Raw genomic sequence first — 19,181 nt, 5'->3', positions numbered from 1 at the left:
CTGGACTGAAGGAATATATCCAGTTAGAGTGGAGTGGCTAAAGGTGTGAAAAAACATTTTTGATGACACTTAAAATTTTGCAGAATATGAGTGAAGCAATGACAGCAACATCATTGCTGGACACACACACCAAACCTTTATTCCCCAAAGAAACATAAATTTTTGTTTTAATAATCTTTTAAAAGCCACACTGTTATTTTAAATGCATGGCTTAATGTTTTATCAAATGATGTACCAGATATTGAAAATTAAAGCATTTACATACACTTTTATCACCTCAAAGATCAATTTGTTAAGTTATGTAGTCAGATTAAATAACATTTGTTACTTACATAATACCAGTTATTTAGATGCTACCACATCAAGCAAATTTTTACACTGAAAACAATATAAACCTAAAAATTGTGCTTTATGTGGTAACCTAAATTAAATGGTATGATTCAAGTCCAAACTATTATTTTACATATATGTTCTGAATGTATCTGACTACATTAGGTTACACCAACAAAGTACATTTTAAGGGTTAGGTCAGATTGAAATAGCTCCGTACAGTAATAAGAGCAGGTTAACACATTTACAAAATAAAACTGTGTCAAAGTTTGAAAATTTCAACAAATGTTCTCAATTTAAATTTAGTTCTCTTTAAACATATAATTCTCTTTGTTTGCAGAGACAAACGACAACAAATTTAAATTAAGTGACACCAACACAATTCATTTTAAGTCTTAGGTCAGGGGGAATTAGATCCTTAAAGTAACAATTGCAGGTTATTGCAGGTTACACTTTTTTCAAACTGAGTCAAAGCTTAAAGTTCAACTAAATTTCTCAATTTAACTTTAACTTTAACTTTGTTTCAATCGCAAATACACTGGTGGCCAAAAGTTTGGTATAATGTACAGATTTTGCTCTTATGGAAAGAAATTGGTACTTTTATTCACCAAAGTGGCATTCAACTGATCACAATGTATAGTCAGGACATTAATAATGTGAATAATTACAATTAGAATTTTTTTTTTTCAGAACTAATTCAAATATTTCTCATCAAAAAATCCTCCATGTGCAGCAATGACAGCTTTGCAGATCCTTGGCATTCTAGCAGTCAGATTGTCCAGATACTCAGGTGACATTTCACCCCACACTTCCTGTAGCACTTGCCATAGATGTGGCTGTCTTGTTGGGAAATTCTCAAACATCTTACAGTCTAGCTGATCCCACAAATGCTCAATGGGGTGAAAATCCATAACACACTTCCAATTATCTGTTGTCCAATGTCTTAAGTTTCTTTGCCCACTCTAACCTTTTCTTTTTGTTTTTTTGTTTCAAAAGTGGCTTATTCTTTGCACCCCTGAGTCGTCTCTGTACTGTTGTACATGAAAATGGTGTTGAGCAAGAATAATACAATTAAGATGTCATCTGAGGATATGTGAGGCATCTATTTCTCAAACTAGAGACTCTTACTTATCCTCTCGTTTAGTTGTACATCTGGTCTTCCACATCTCTTTCTGTCCTTGTTAGAGCCAGTTGTCTTTTGTCTTTGAAGACTTTGTATGAAATCTTCAGGTTTTTGTTTTTTTGTGGCAATTTCAAGCATTGTACAGTATATCATTCATTCCTCAAACCAATGACTGACTGATGAGTTTCTAGAGAAAGCCGTTTCTTTTTTGCCATTTGTGACCTAATATTGACCTTAAGACATGCTAGTCTAATGCATACTGTGGCAACTCAAAAACAAACACAAAGACAATGTTAAGCTTCATTTAACAAACTAAATAGCTTTCAACGGTGTTTGATATAATGGCAAGTGATTTTCTAGTACCAAATTACAGTGCTGTAGTACTCGAGATCGGTCTTGGTCTCGAGACCACTTTTTGAAGGTCTCGGTCTTGTCTCTGAAATCAACCGCATTTTTTCTCGGTCTTAGACAAAGAGGGCTCTGGATTTTGTTTCATGACCGGTCAAGACAACAACTGTGGCAATATCACTAAATTGCCTGTGCATTGTCTGATTAATTTGATAACATCATTAATGTGATTGGATGTAGAACTTCCTGCTCCAAATGCAAGCAATATCTTTACTCATTTCTAATTTGAAATGTTTGTTAGGCTACTGTTAACAGCGGTCATCAATCCTTGGTAACTATGGCTGTCTGAGAGATGTCAGCCAAATCTTCTATAATACAATTTGGCTACCTAAATCAGTGTTTCACAACCACTGTGCCCACTTGCATGCCATGAAAGATTGTCAGGTGTGCCATGGAAAATTGTCAAATTTCTCAAAATAAATACTGTTTTCCCCAGTATTTTAGTGAAGGCATAGAGACGGTAGAAGAGTTTTAAAGTTGCCAATTTAGTATATTTTCCAATACAAAGTATTTTATGCAACCAGTTTTTGTCCAACATAATATTATTGCTCTAACAAACTCTAGTCCACTGTCAAACACAACTCCTCACATGCCCACAAAATGATGCTTCATCATCACACTTGTAGTAAAAACATTCAGTCAGTCAAACGAATGAATAGAATACAGCAGGGGCCGGTTGCACCAGATATATACGTATGTTACAACTTAGCCTAGTTGTGGCGTAAATGGGCACCAAGTCACAATTTTTTTAATATTTGAGCGTTGCACCATTAAACTTAGGTAGGACGTAACCCTACGGATAAACTAAATATTTTCGGAAGCCTCCGATCAGGCGTAACGGATGGAATAAAAAAAGCAGACTGATATTCTATGACATCAATGAGCTCAGGTTTTGCGTGACAAGCATTAATCATTTCGACATACAGTATGATGTTGACATTTGAGAGACAGAGAGAGAGAACCCTACAACAGAGCAACACCTCTCTACCCTGCTACTGCGCTCAGATTTCCACCCAGACATCATCAGGCATATAAATGCAAGAGTGTCTAGAGACTGTACCCTAAAGCCCAACGTACACCTGGCTCAGCACCCCACTCTGAATCTCAGCAGCCTTTACGACCATCTCCACAGAAAGGCAGTTCCCATCTTTGCCAAGACCCTGAAGGACATCACACTGCACCGCAGCAACCTCATAGACACCCCATAGAGCCACTACAGGGTCACCCTTCAAATCACCGCCCCCTCCACCACATCGATTCTGAGTGGAGAAACCCCATGACAGGCGCTATGTTTCCCCCTGTAAAACATCACATGACCAGGCCTGCAGCACCCTTGCCTTCTTATTCACATGAACATCAGCAGGAGCAACACCCAGGCAGCCAGAGCTAAGCTGAAGCAGCCAGCAGATCACTGATCGACAGCCATCCGGCCTCATCTCCATCCAGAGACCTCAGAAACATCTAGCACATGCTGACTCTGCTGTGTTCTCACCTCATGGATTAGTTAGTTTAAAAAAAAAGAAAGAAAGGAAAATGTATGTATTTTATTTTATTTATACATTTATTTTAAAAGAGATTCTAAGAAACCTCATATTCTTTAAAATATTCTTCTTGGGAAAACAATTAATAATATTAAGAAGTATATTTTAAGAAGCTATTTTATACATTTATTTAAAAAAAGATTTTCTTAGATGCATCATAATATTTCATATATTCTTCTTGATCTGTCAATTCAACAACATACTGATGTTTGTCTTGTTTTTGAAATAACAAATGCAATTAATTAATGGGCTCATACTCCTTAAAAATCAGATGTTGGAATATTCAAGGACTGAGGTCCTCCATTTTTGGAGTTAAGAGTCAACATTCAGACTTCAAAAACGAAATTCAGAATTCTGACATTATAGTACTTCAAGAAACATGGAGTGCAAGAGATTTGTCCACTGGCAGCCCAATTGGATTTAGAGTAATAGTTCTACTATCAACCAGACTAAGAGGGGTGACTCATGGCGGAGACTCAGCGAATGCTGATATGGTACAGAACAGAACTCATAGTCTCAATCAAATCTATAAAAATCTAAAGATTTTACATTTGGTAAAAATCCAAATAGATATTGTCTCCACAGACTGCCACATATTCTTACCCCTGGCTGAATCTCCCTATTACAATGAAGAAACCTTTTCCATCCTGCAAGATGAGATCTGCCGTATCCAGACAAAAGGAAATGTGTTAATGTGTGGAGATTTAAATGCCAGAACTGGAAATGAACCAGACTTTGTCAACACACAGGAAGTCAAATATATTAAAAACACAAGCCTCTCTCTGCCCTCATACCACTTCCGAAATAATTACAACAAATTCACAAACAATAGTGGGAAAAGCCTACTAGAGCTCTGTCGATCACTGGGCATGTATATAGTGAACGGTCGTATACGGAAAGACTCTTTTGGCTGTTATACCTTTAATTCCTGTCTGGGTAACAGTACTGTAGATTATTTCATTACATGCATTGACCCAGTGCATCTCAGAGCATCCACAGTCAGTCCTCAAACACCTCTGTCAGACCACTGTAAAATTACACGGTATCTAAAACCAACTCAAACCAATGAATCACGCAGACAGCCCTCTCATTTACTAAAGCTGCAACAATCATAAAAGTGGACAAAAAACAGCAAATAAAATTATCAAAGTGCAATAGAAAGTCAAACTATACAATTATTATTGGACAAATTTATAATGAACACATACCCACAAAATAATGTAGGCGTAAATCTGGCAATAAGTGACATTACCAATATGTTCCACCGATCAGCATCCATGTGCAATTTGAAAAAATCATCAAAAAGGAAACCAAAAACACCAACGAAAAGTGGTTTGACAGTGAGTGTAAAAGTATTAGGACAACAGTACGACATCTTTCCAATCAAAAACACAGAGATCCTGACAATCAAGAACTCCGCCATCATTATCATGAGGCTCTTAATGTGTACAAACAAACTCTAAGAGCAAAAAGAGCATACAGAACAATTATTTCAAGCAATGGAGGAGTCAATAAATACCAGCAACTTCTGGAACAATTGGAACAATCTCTATAGACCCCAACAGGAAGAATTGGCCATTCAAAATGGGAACATATGGAGGACACACTTTGAAAATCTGTACAAAATAACTGAAACTTATCCTGCTCAAAATGAAATAAAAACCTAATTAGAAATCCTGAAAGAAAAAATTAAGGACAATTAGAACCCCCTGGATTTCCCAATCTCAGCAAATGAGCTAACAGATAGACTACATACATTAAAACCCAACAAGGCATGTGGCATTGATGGAATATTATACAAAATGAATAAATACACCAATGACAAATTCAAAAGAGCAATAATTTAATTATTCAACATTGTTTTGAGTGTAGGGTATTTTCCTGACACCTGGAATCAAGGCTTAATTACACACATCTTTAAACAAGGAGACAAATTTGAGCCAAAAAAATTACAGAGGCATATGTGTCAATAGCAACCTGGGGAAAATATTCTGTTTGATTATTAATATAAGATTGCAGAACTTTCTTCAAACCCACAAAATCCTGGAGAAAAGCCAAATTGGATTACTGCCCAAACACAGAACATCGGAGCACATTTACACCCTCCACACGATTATTAAGAAACATGACAAAACAAAACCAAAGTCTTTGCTTGCTTTGTCAACTTTGAGAAGGCTTTTGTTCTGGCAAGAAGGACTCTTCCTAAAACTACTGGAAAACGGGATTGGAGGGAAAACATTTTATTTAATTAGCACCATGTATAAAAACTATACATGTGCTGTAAAAATAAGGAACAAACTAACAGAATTTTTTTCTCAACAATGAGGAGTCAGACAAGGTTGCCAATTGAGCCCCACTCCATTTAACATTTATATAAATGAATTAGCCAAAGCATTAAATTATTTGACTGCCCCCGGCCCAACTCTGCAAAGAGGAGACATTTAATTTCTGATTCAGTCAGATGATTTAGTCCTTCTGTCAAAAACAAAAGAGGGAATCCTTGACATCATAGACATTCAGTCAAATGTGGGCTCTTAAAATGAACCTAGCAAAAACTAAAATAATGATTTTTCAATCCAGGTGTAGGGAAAATAAATACACCTTCAGAGCAGGAAACCAAGTCCTCCAGCACAACATTGAATACACTAATCTGGGACTAAAACTAAATTCAACAGGAAACTTTGATCTGGCTTAATTGGTGAAATTCCAATTAAAACCTGGCTAAAAATCCTTAAAGCAATAATCGAGCCAATTGCTCTGGCAGCGAGATATGAGGACCCCTAAAATCCCAAGATTTTACTAAATGGGAAAAAAAAGAAATTGAAACTCTGCATACACAAATTTGTAAAAGCATCCTAAAAGTAAACAGAGTGACACCGAACAACTTGTGCAGAGCTGAATTAGGACAATATCCCTTACTAATCAGTATCCAAAAAAGATCTCTGAAATTCTACCCGGCTGCAGCTCTGCAGTGCCAGGAGTAGAACCTACACAGGAGCGCCCTTTCAAAGCTGGTGCTGAAACTGCATCCAAACCAGCACAGCATAATCTGGCCCAACCAAATGATAATATTACAAAAACAAAATTATATTGCCAATTGGAGAGATGCCACTAAATCACAAAAGAAGATTGAATTTGAACTCTATTCTCTGAAAAGAGATTACAAACCAGCAGAATACCTGAGCTGTGTGAAACAGCATAAAGTAAGAAAGACACTAAGCAAGTACAGACTGATCGATCACTGTTTGGCTATAGAGAGAGGACGGCACAGACAGAGATGGCAGCTGCGAGAGCAGAGACTGTGTGCACTGTGCTCTCAGAGAGAGGTGGAGACAGAAGAACACTTCCTGCTGCACTGTGATCACCATCACAACATCCGATCTGTATCATTTACACAATTACATCAAATAGCACCAAATTGTATTGCATTATCAAATCCTGGAAAATGAAGACATATTTTGGGAGAAAACTCCAGCTTGATCACAACAGCAGCAAAATATGTAGCAGCTTGCCACAAACTAAGAGTACGGAAGCCCTGAACCGCAAGGTGAAAAAAATAAATAGAAATTGTGTCTCAGTTCAATTCTCTCTTAAAATTTTCACTCTTCAAAAAAATACAAACAATTTATCTTAAAAAAAAAAAAATGTTCTCTCTTAAAACCTTTTCATGACACAAATACTGTACTGTATTTGTTTCATGATCTGATTTATGCGCATTCCTTTTTTTGAAGAGAGAAAATAAAATAAATGTTTTCTCCACATTTTGTTTTTCTCTCTTCAAAAAAGGAATGCGGTACCAACCCTGCCACCAGGTGCCACTATTAGTGGCATGGTGGTGTAGTGGGCTAAAGCCTAAACTGTTAAGCAGAAGGTGGTTGGTTTGATCCCCACAGCCACCACCATTGTGTCCTTGAGCAAGGCACTTAACTCCAGGTTGCTCAAGGGGGAATGTTCCTGTAGTAAGTGCAATGTAAGTAGCAACACAACCAAATGCTGGAACCAAGAGATATAATAAATCATGCAAAATAAAATATTCTCTATATGTGTATTGTACTAGTGAAGAGAATTGTGAGCCCCTAATACTCTCCATTTCTGGGCTGAGACAATCATAGATGATGAACAGAAGGTGGGTCTCATTATCCTAATGGAGAGCAAAAGTGACAAGAAAAACACAGGGAGACACAAAATAAACCACATTTAAATATCACCATCACAATGATTAATATACGTCCCTCGGGATGTAACAGTAGCCTACTGCATTTGTTTCATGATCTGATTTATATGCGTGTATAGTTTTGTTATGGGACGTATAAAGATTGGATTGATAATAAATCAGACCACACGATAAACAACTTTTTTTATTTTTTTATTTAAAATAACCATTATGCTATAAGCGCAAAACACATAAATAATAAATACACACATTGTTATTTACAGTGAAGTGCCTTGTAAAAGGAATAATGGCTTTCATCTCAAGAAAATGAATAAATGAACAAATAGCCTAACATTTTAATTATCGCAAGATCACGACTAACAAGTCAGATAAAATGTTGTCAATGGCCAGTTAAGACTGAACGTGTTTGTATACGTTTAAAAAACTAGACACAGAGAACAGAATAAGTGTCTCGTGAGACGTTTTAAAATTTTTTTAGCATGACACGCTGTCATGATGACACGGTGATCCGAGAAGCTAAAAACGCTGAGACGCAAGCCTCCTATTACTATTCTTTCCGCCGGGCGGAACACGGGGAGCGATACTATAGGCGAGTCCTCACACCTCACCAATTTGTTTGGGCATTTTACATTGACGTAGGCCCTAACTGCATGTTTAGACAGACCAACAATTTTCTATTTATTTGAACTTCTTCATCTGGAAGTCTTCACTACTGCAGTAGACTGTGATTCAAAAGCATAGATAACTTGTTATATTATAGGCGAAAATATTATTATAATTATATTTTACCATGAAAGTCTGCAAATGACATTTACATTTAAGCATTATATCCAAATGCTTTTATTAAAAAAAAAATATATTTTTTTTTTTTGAAGAGTGAACATTTTTTTTAATTACATTTGAATCTTGGATAAATACGGGTAAACGTCATATTATGCGACTACGCATTACTTTACGGAGAATTTACGACCTACTAGTTAAGTCTTGCCCTAAGAACTGGTCAAATTAAGCACTGAATTCGTTACAAATGAACTAGTAGTTACTAAACCCATAGTGTGAACTTTACATCCTAATTTACGTGAGAATTTACGCACAGCTGGTGCAACCCTAGGTGTTTTACTCAGACTAAAAACTGTTTATTTGAGCACAGCATATTTACAGCTGTTATGAACAGACGTGGCTTAGACTACTTGTCTCGTTTCTCTCATGAAACATAAAAAGAATATGATAAACTGTTACATGCGATTACTAAAAGCAAATTCTGTTAACAAGTCCAAAAACACCGTGATACGATTTGCAGATTATCTGTAATCTTCACGGAGCGCGTTTGACATCCGAATCGGTAAATGGATGCCGGGCGGCTGCTCCCGGGTCCTCGTGCCCGCCGTGTCCAACCATTGTCAGTGCGATAAATGCATTTTTGTTTTCTCTTTCTATCAACAACGCGATTTTGACCTGCTGCGACTTATAGTCGTCTGCGACTTTATTTCCGGAATAAATAAGTAAATAATAAAACATGTTGTTGCTGTGCCATTGCAAGAATTAATTTGCAAGAACAAATTTACAAATTAGAATTTTTTTTTTTTCATTATCCAGTTGGCACTCTTGGCATCTGTAACCTTGCATTTTTTGCGGTCGAAATTATAAACCATAATATGACTTCAAAACTCATCTTCACCCCCTCATCGAAAGAGGTTTAGCGAGTAGGCCTATAGGCCTGCATATTAGCTACCTATGTATTTACTGTTTTTTAGGGTGCTAATTTCAGTTGCTTGCCAGCCATTTGCCACCTAGCTCGGTTCGCAAGCTACCTAAATCAGTTAACATATATTGAGGGATGTACAGTAGCTAATGCAGTGTTAAATTTGTGAGAGATTGAGTGGGCAGGGCATGTAGTGACAAATTGTTGTTCCCTAGTTAAGTTTTTGCTTGTGATAAATAATGACGATTCAGGCCACATAAAGCTATGTAGCTATATAAAGTTACGTTACATCAGCATTAATGTCAGCTCTGACATAAACACTACATGCCATGGTAACACTCCCTCACTTGGGTGAGAGAGCTTGAGATGTGATAACAGAGAGTGTAGACAGCGTAAAGTGCCTCCAATTATATGAAAAATGTAAATTTTAAATAGGCTGCTTTGCTTATGTTTGGCATGCTCAGTTCTAATTTATAAATGTAGCTATGTTGTTAGTAAATTGCACATATTTATACAAGGCTTATTGTTGGTTCAAAAACAACAGAAAAACATACTATATTATTTAAGAAAAGACAGAGAAAAGTGAGGATTTAAGTATTGAATAATTGTTTGATATATTCTGTACTGAATGATGGATTATTGGGGAAGAGTTATCCAGAAAACATGATGCGATGCTTGCACCAACATTTTATTGTTTTAGGTGGATGGTAAAACATGGAAAAGTAGTGTTGAATAAAGATGGTTCATTTGATTTCAGCTCCTTAGTGTTTGTTTGTATTTGCTTGCTCATAGAAAACAATGGAAAATTCACACACATAAAATTAATCTGTGCAATGCCTATTGATTATTTTATCAAGAATACACACAGATCAATTTGAGGAGTGCCTATGGGTTGCATGTTCCACAATTTATTGTAAGTGTTTGACTCACACTGGTCTTGACTCTGTCTCAACCTGCCTTAGTCTTGGTCTTGACCTCGATACACTCGATATACGATTGGTTGTCTTGACTACAACACTGCCAAATTAGTAGTTTAGCATGATCACTCAAGGATAAGGTGTTGGAGTGATGGCTGCTGGAAATGGAGCCTGTCTAGATTTGATCAAAAATGATTTTTTTTAAATAGTGATGGAGCTGTTTTTTACATCAGTGATATCCTGACTATAATTTGTAATCCGTTGAATGCCTCTTTGGTAAGTAGTACCAATTTTCTTTGAAACACCAAAATCTGTAAATATTTCCAAACATTTGGCCGTCAGTGTACATTCTTCGATATCTGAGACAGAGGGCTACAAAACCACCAGAGAGCGATGGCTGTGATAGTTACTGGGCTCAGTCCGATCCTCCTCACTCCATTGGACTCCACCGCCACCTATAAAGGTTGCACCATGTGGTTTGGCTTGCTCTGCATATACCTAGTAGTGACCATCAATTTTGGCCCAGTTTGATGGAAAGATGTGAATGAAGACTTCCACTGTAATGGCACCATAACCATCTGCATCAAAGCCTGTATTAATACACACTTTGACAGTGCTATAATGATGTCTGAATTATTTTTTATTTTTTTATTAAAATGATTCTGTGTCATTTGGAATTTTACTTTGCAATAAACCATGAACAAAAATGTGTTTGATGTGTTAAGTAGATGAGAGAAGTAATTAATCCTATTTTTGACTATGTATTCATGGTGTTTTTGAGTCTGGCATTTTTGTGTGGGCAAGTTGTTTTGTGTGTGTCCATATCACTTTGTGTGAAAGCTGACAATGCTGTGTTATTGCAGTGTTCAACTGTTGTTCTTTTCAAACCTCGGTGTAGTGAAAATGACATTATGTCTTCATACTGTATGGATATATTGATGATTAAAATGTTTTATATACTACAAAGTACCATTTATACAACTTTCTTTTGCTGGTCAGACTTTATTTCTTCATAATCTCTCTCTCTCTCTTAATATTACATATAATAAAACATTTGGATAATGGTATGTTTTGAGCATTTATTAATTACCAAATATTTTGTGAGTTAAATAAATGTGGCTGATGGAGCAGATTAGTTGCAGAGGTCTGTGCTGCAGCAGTGTTTCTCCACCTGTTCAGGCAACACAGTGTCGCACTCCTTATCACTGGCACATCTGCGCACCTCACCATCTACAAAAAGAAATACAACGGCTTTACAAAAGGCTCTCACATTTTATTCATATAGCCTTGATGAGTTTGGTTATATTTATTTTGAAACTACAATATCAAAAATTCATTAGGCTGTATCTCAGATGATTTGTGCAAATGAGCAATCAGCAATAACAGTAAATCATACAAATTTGGTTTTGGTGTTTAAGGAAAAGAATATGGTCAACTCACAGGCTGGCTTGTGCATTGTGATCTTAATGCAGTTATTGAGGCCAGAGCTGCATTCTCTCTCCTCTAGTTGGCCACAGGTGGGGTTATCTTTGTCAATCTTCTGGCAGTAGTTACACTTCAGTGCCTGCACAACTAGAGAGCGCCGACATGCACAATTTCAAAAAGCTGTACTTTCTGTTGTAATATAGATTGGCAAATTTAAAGAGAAACATAGAAAACTTATATTAAAGGCTTCTGAGCTTAAAGATATAGTGATTGTCTGTATTTTCTGCTATGATTCAGACCAAGATACTTTATATTTTCTATAAAAAGCGTAGCTAGTTTACTGTTATAGTATTGCAGATAACTTATTTTATTAAAAGAGGAAATTGTCTTCCACTCACCACAGAGCACACCTAAAAACACAACCAGAACCAATGTGCGGGATCCCATCTTTTAGTTTTATATCAAGCTTATAGAAATGAATAACAGCAAGTCATTAAATGCAGACTGAAAACCAAAGTGGCATTACAGTGAATATAAAAGTTTAGATATATAGATAGATTTATTTATGAGTTATTATCTAACTTATTACAGTTATATCTAGATTATTAATGTAAGTTATTATCTAGAAATCCAATTACAGCATAACAAATGGTCTGACATGATAACATCTCTCTTACCTTCTTAGACTGTAGTGTTATCCTAAAATGAATCTAGGAGATCAACAGGTCATATTTATACACAACACCTGATAACAAGTGTCCTCCTCCCTGCCCTGACAATAAAAAACTTGCTCAGGTATATCACGTATCCTCTGTGATAATCCCCAAAACGTTCAATCCTTGGTTTATATAAATATACTGTCATAAAAAAAAAAAACATTAAAATATCATTTCTTTTTATTTCCAGTACGAACAGAATAATACAATTGTATGCATAACATTGTAGGTTTTTTCTGTTTTAGTATTTGATATGGACTGTCTGCTTTTCGAACCACTTTGAAATACCAGTATATGCAAATGATATGGTTTAGCCAATTACTACATTTTAGCCAGTCACTTTAAGCAAAAATCATATGTTTAAGATAAATTTATATTTTTAAGATATTTTACAGACATGGTTATAAGAGCACCATCTCACTCTTTGCCACAATATCACAAAGGTCATATGCTTTGTGTGAACAACAATGGTGAAACATAACACTGTCCCACCCTGATGCACCCAGTTTCTTACCCAATGGCTAAATCAAACCCTATAAACCCAAGGACATTTCTAGTCACAGAAACATGAGAAACAGATCAATATTTAAGTCATTTAAGATATCGCAAATGGGGTCTAATGTGTTTAGTGACAACCTTGCTTTCTTACCTTCACAGCAATGGCCAAAATGTCCACCAAAATGGGACATTTTGAAAAGTTTTTCATCCAGCCATTTTTGTATTCCCTCACTGCATCACTTTGTTAGAGAAAGAAGAGGTCAAAGTTTACAAGTTATTTTGAAACACCATTTACAAATTGCAGGCCGGACACAGTGTCCATGAAGCTGTTCCTGCTTATAAATGCTGCATGTGTGGTTTGAAAGATGTGGGGCATATCTCTGAAGCCTGGTCTTCAGATGTTGCATTTACAGTGGCATTGACTTTATAGTAGCAAGAGTAGGGTAATAGGTCCCCAGTCTTCTTTACCATCCCAGCCACAGCATTTCTTCTGCAGAAATATAATGCTGGATGTGAGCAAATAGTTAAAGAAACAGCTTTCAAGGTTGCATCATATAAAAATTTACACACTTATTTTAACATGTACTGCTGTGTACTATGCCATGTCTCTCATCTCCCACTGAATGTACTCAAGAGTCTGCTCAAAACTCTGAAGACTGGAATAATTCCTTCCAAATGACTTATTAGTTCAAGAGAATGCTGCCTTATTGAACCATCCAACTGATTAAAAGGAATGAACAAAACAAGTCAAATATATTGTGCTCATGTTTACATGTAATCTGGTTGGCTTCATAGCCATATGACAGTTTACCAACTGAAAGCTATTAAAGCAACTGCTTGCCATTAGAGAGGATTAATGAAGATCTATAGTCATATGATGGATGTTTACTAAAAGGCCAACACCAAAGCTGGGTGTGAGCTCTGATCAATATGCTTGAGTTACCTCAGTCTTCTGTGTGTAGAGATGAACCCCACCCACTATCTGAGCCGCAAAAACCATAATCCCATGCTGCAGATATACACAAAGTTAATTTTAACATCATTTTACAGCTCACTGGAGCAGATGAACTCACTGTTGCCTCATAAATAATATGGGTGTAGCTGTTCCTGTAGCAAGAACATGAAATCCCAAGAGGTATTAGTAACTGCAAACAAACTCATAATATTTTGGGAGTTTTTAGGGTTTATTATCATTAATGAAATCTAAAAGAAAAACTATATGAAAATAATATTTGTTATCTGAAACGAACATAAACTGAATCTGAAACTGAACTAAAATACATTTTCATGACTTCAAAACTAAAATCAAATAAATAACCACAAATTAATATTACAATTTGTTATATGTTATATTTGATACATGTACAACCTGTCTTCATGATATAGTACTAGATAGATAGAAATTTAATGGCGTTAAACATATTTAAAGGAATATTCCGTTTAGGTCAAATGAAAGCATTTGAGGCACAGTGTTGATAACAAGACATAAACAATGTGTGTTAACATGGTTTTAGTATGATAAAATAACTTTCTAACCTTTTCTTTGCTAAGTTATATCTAATTTTACAACTTTGTTTCCATAATGATGTAAGGCAGTAAACTTTAAAACCCCCCAAAATACCTTAAAATGTTTATTTAAACAACTTTACAGCTCAAATAAAACATGTTTTAACATAAATAATGTAAGTTTTTATAAAATTAGAGGCTTCACATTTCTGCCTTAGAACCCTGCAAAAACTGGCCCCATTCACTTCCATTGTAAGTGCCTCACTGTAACCTGAGTTTTTATTTATTTATTTTTTTTAATAAAAGGAAGGACAAGTCGAAATATTTTTTTGTGGTAATCAGGATTTAGTCACAAATGCTATTGATTGAGGTTAATTTATACTGAACATGGATTATTCCTTTAAATGACATCATCATTAATGTATAACTGAATTACAAATGCATATAATGTAACATTTTAAATTATCTCAAAATAGAAAACACTGAAAAAACAAAACTAACAGTAAAATGAAAACTAAATTAAATTAAATTATATAAAACTCTAAATTATTTATACACTGGCAGCCAAAAGTTTGGAATAATGTACATATTTTGCTCTTATGGAAAGAAATTGGTACTTTTATTTACCAAAGTGGAATTCAACTGATCGCAATGTATAATCAGGACATTAATAACGTGAGTCAGTTTGTCCAGATACTCAGGTGACATTTCACCCCACACTTCCTGTAACACTTGCCATAGATGTGGCTGTCTTGTTGGCACTTCTCACGCACCTTACAGTCTAGCTGATCCCACAAAAGCTCAATGGGGTTAAGATCCATAACACTCTTTTCCAATTATCTGTTGTCCAATGTCTGTTTCTTTGCCCACTCTAACCTTTTCTTTTTGATTTTCTGTTTCAAAAGTGGCTTTTTCTTTGCAATTCTTTCCATAAGGCCTGCACCCTCTTTACTGTTGTACATGAAACTGGTGTTGAGCAGGTATACTTTTTTCAAATAGTGATGGTGCTGTTTTTTACATCAGCAATGTCCTGACTATACTTTGTGATAAGTTGAAAGCCACTAAAGTATCAATTTCCTTCCTAAACAGCAAAATCTGTACAGTATTCCAAAGTTTTGGCCTCCAATGCATAACATTTAAAAAAAATATATATAATATAATAATAGCCTCATAATAACGCTGGTGCAAAACAACTAGCACGTATAAAATCCAATAAAGTTTTGTTTCACTGACAACTCACAACTGCCAGCAGGCATTTGACAGTCTTCAGGGAACCCAGACACCCCATAAAACTTAATGACATGGTCATAGAGCCACTGATGACCAGCAACAAGTAGAAGAGAGAGATGAAAATGTAGAGAGGAGAGCACTGCAAAAAAAAAAAAAAAAACATGGAACCAATGTTTTAATTGATCACAATACATAAAATAAGATCATTAATAAACAAAGTGAACAAAACTATGTAATTTACTGAAAAAGCTTGTCTCAAAGATATGAGTAGGGATCCTAAAAACTAAAAGAGGAATAGGTTCTATTGAAAGATCACAGTCCAACAGAAATCTGACATGTACATTGTAGAAATCATGTATTACATTTTACTTGGCCACTCTGGGAAATGTAAAGGTTTTGGATAATGGAAACCAGTTAAATGAAATAGACCAAACCATATATTAATAGTTTTATGTTCTTGGTATGTATATTAAACAATGTTTTGTTTAATTTTGGACAACAACAATCAGTTAACTATGTCTTATGACTCATTTAAGCAACTTACAAAGAATATCAAGTTGAAGAGGAAGTACTTGGTGAGACTGAGACAAAACTCAGATGCCATATTTGTGAGAACAAAAAGAAACAAAGGGAGTTTTCCTCCCTAAAGCTTCTGTTTTTGAAAGCCAGTGTGCTACATTTGTTTTCTTTTTTGTTTAAACTATTTTGCACACAGATAGATACGTCAGAACAACCCCTCACTCTTCTTCTAAACACAAAAGCAGAGCAAGATACAGGAAGTCTCTCATATTCTTGTATTTCCTTGCCTTTGGTAATGAAACCAAAGCTATCGTTTTACACAGGCATTCCATTAACTATTCAAGCACTAGCACAGAACGTTCTTTGTTTGCTGTGATGAAAACGTGAGAATGTGAGTCCTTTGGCAGTTACATAAATTCAGACTTTTAACAGCTACATCCTTTTTAGCAGTTAGACAGCCAGATATTTTTAAATTTCTCCCCGTTTTCACAATAATTTAAATGTGGCCATGAAAATGCTATGATAACATAAAGCATTTGTGCAATAAAATCTATATTCACAGTAATAGCTGGCTCCCCCTGGCAAAAGCCTCTCAAATATGCAATGTTTCTGCATAATGATCATCTTTGTTTTAAATAATTGTATCATTTGATTCATTCCTAAAAATGCTAGCATGAAAAATATAATTTTCACCAAATAAATAAATTACTTAAACTTACCTTAAACTGGGCGAAGTCAGAAAGGTGACACATTGGATAAAGGAAATATGGCCAATGCATTTGAGATCATGCAAAACAAACTTTGCATAAATACTTATAATACTTCATTTTGATTTGTTCTATTGCCTCAGACCTCCAGCCTCTGAGCTGAGCATCATAGAAACCTTCAGTAGAAAGCAGGTGTACATAACAACACCGTTATAATAATTGATCAGCCTCCACTATCTTTAGAGCCCTTAAATCATTTTTAAAGGCATACTCTCAGATACACTTCTGAGTTAATTGCAATTAATTTACAGTAAATGATCTGTCATATACAGTATTTTGTGATGGATGTCTCCTGTATCTGTGCAATGCAAAAAAGCACTAGTAATTATGGGAAATTAACTTCATACTAACAGAGTTTCATTATGTAAAAAAATATTTTATATATTTGACATTTATTAAAAGTAACCCTATAATCAGTTTTTATCTATTCTCTGTATGCACTTGATTTAAATGTTTGCCCTAGGCACCTGCTGTCAGGATATCGATGAAGGGTTTTTAGAAGGGACTAAAGAAATGACCTCAGATATAAGAGACAACCCCTGCTTGTGTTGGGTGTACATTATGGTGACAGCTATGTGAGGTATTTTATCGAATGACCCTTATGGTACAATTCCTATTGCCTCATATGTAGCTATTCAAAATGCACGACAGTTTTTTCTTTTTTTTTTTTTGTCTTTCTGTCAATGTCACAGATTTCAGAGAAAAAAGGCTAGATACCTATTAGGAAGTTGTAAGTGCATTCTGGTGGATAATACGCCGCAAAAATTTATTTAACTACAATTAATCACAGTTTTTTTTATTGTAATTGTAATTATAATATTCAAGTGGATCTCTTACAGATGCTCACAGAAGTCTTAATGTAAGACATAGAGCTACAATGGGAAAAGAGACATGCGGAATGAGCATACAGTCAGTCTTTAAAGCATTTATAGTGATTTCATTTTTGTAAAAATTTTGAATTTAAATAAGAATAATAACAATAATAATATTTTTCTGATTCATTGCAGAGTTTAAAAATAAATGTAGAACTAGGCAAAAATATTTTCTCAGAATTGTTTTTAATTAGATAGATTTTTAAAGATGATATTTTTTAAAGATATTTTTGTCTATGCAGTATTTTTATCATCCAGTCCCTTACTCTAATCATTTTTTTTCCTTGATAAAATACTCTTGTTAGTATTTTTATTAATTTAAATGTATTTTCTTTTCCCACTCCAGATGGTTCCTATCTTCTCTCAGTCCTGGGCCATCTTGCATACCTGCGATTAAAAGATGAATTACATGATAGTTTAATTGATTTTGTTTGTCACTCTTTTCATTTTATGGGGAAATAATTTAGTGTTATTCTCACTGATCCTTCTTCTCTTTCAGAAATGGGAATGACTGAAGATTTCAACAGTGGGATTTTGAAACAGTAACAAATATATTTGAGTTTCACTCTTTTTTTTCACCCAAAGTAGCTTAAATTGTTTGAATGCATGAATAAAAAGTAACTGCAGATCCAGACTCATACATCTTTAGCTAATTTCCCCACTTCATATTGCAACTGAGCCAATGCTTTGTTGGTGCATACTTTCCCTCATACAGAGTTCAAATAAAGATGGAATTCTTGACAAATATTGAACAAGCTATTAATTCCAAATAAAAGAGAATTTAGGTGCCATTTATCAATTATTTTTTTAATTATTTGATTCAACTGAGCAAAGTCTTAAAGATGTAACATTGGATTAAAAAATGTGGTCGCCTCACTTGAGATCATGTAAAACAAACTTTTCGTACAGTCAATATATGAATTATTTAGTCATTATATTGCTTGAGTGTATGTACACAACACAACACAAACCAAATAAAAATACAAAATAAAACACTAAATAACAGCCTCCACTGTCTTCAGAGCCCTATGCTCAGACTTTTTTTGAGCCACACTCTCAGAGAGGGCCTATTCTTTTGTGTTATATTAACTTAAGGTAAGTTTAGATTTAGAACATTTACTTGATTGACATTTATGAAAAGGAACTCTACAATCAGTTTTCATCTATTTTCAGTAGGCCTATACATTTTATTTGAGTTTGTACCCTGCCTTGTTTTTTATGGTGCAGAATGTAGTTTCTTATATTTCCCCATTCCATAGACGACTAGTCTAATTTTCTTCAGACAGATGATGTTACCATTATTATTACAGTATTCCAGTAAGAATTGTTGTATCATTAATACAGAGAAGTTCACAGAACTCAAAATAATTACAAAATAAAAAAAAATACAATTGTAGCCTTTCAGCTCATGGAGGTATGAACTGTATACTGTATATTGTTTTGAGTCTGAGTG

General features: G+C 35.0%; 1 long non-coding RNA gene across 1 annotated transcript; it reads right to left on the bottom strand.

Moving 5' to 3' along the window:
• Window positions 1-10,739: 10,739 nt before the first annotated feature.
• LOC127633280 (uncharacterized) lies at window positions 10,740-17,103 on the bottom strand. The gene is made up of 3 exons (XR_007969196.1): window positions 16,809-17,103; window positions 11,636-15,709; window positions 10,740-11,425 (listed from the first exon to the last, which is right to left on the bottom strand). It is a non-coding gene; the product is annotated as an uncharacterized LOC127633280 (long non-coding RNA).
• Between the last annotated feature and the right edge of the window lie 2,078 nt (window positions 17,104-19,181).

The sequence above is a fragment of the Xyrauchen texanus genome, chromosome 40, assembly GCF_025860055.1.
Source record: "Xyrauchen texanus isolate HMW12.3.18 chromosome 40, RBS_HiC_50CHRs, whole genome shotgun sequence".
NCBI lineage: Eukaryota > Metazoa > Chordata > Actinopteri > Cypriniformes > Catostomidae > Xyrauchen > Xyrauchen texanus.
The sequence above is the reverse complement of the archived record's forward strand: the minus strand, read 5'-3'. Positions and strand labels throughout refer to the sequence as shown.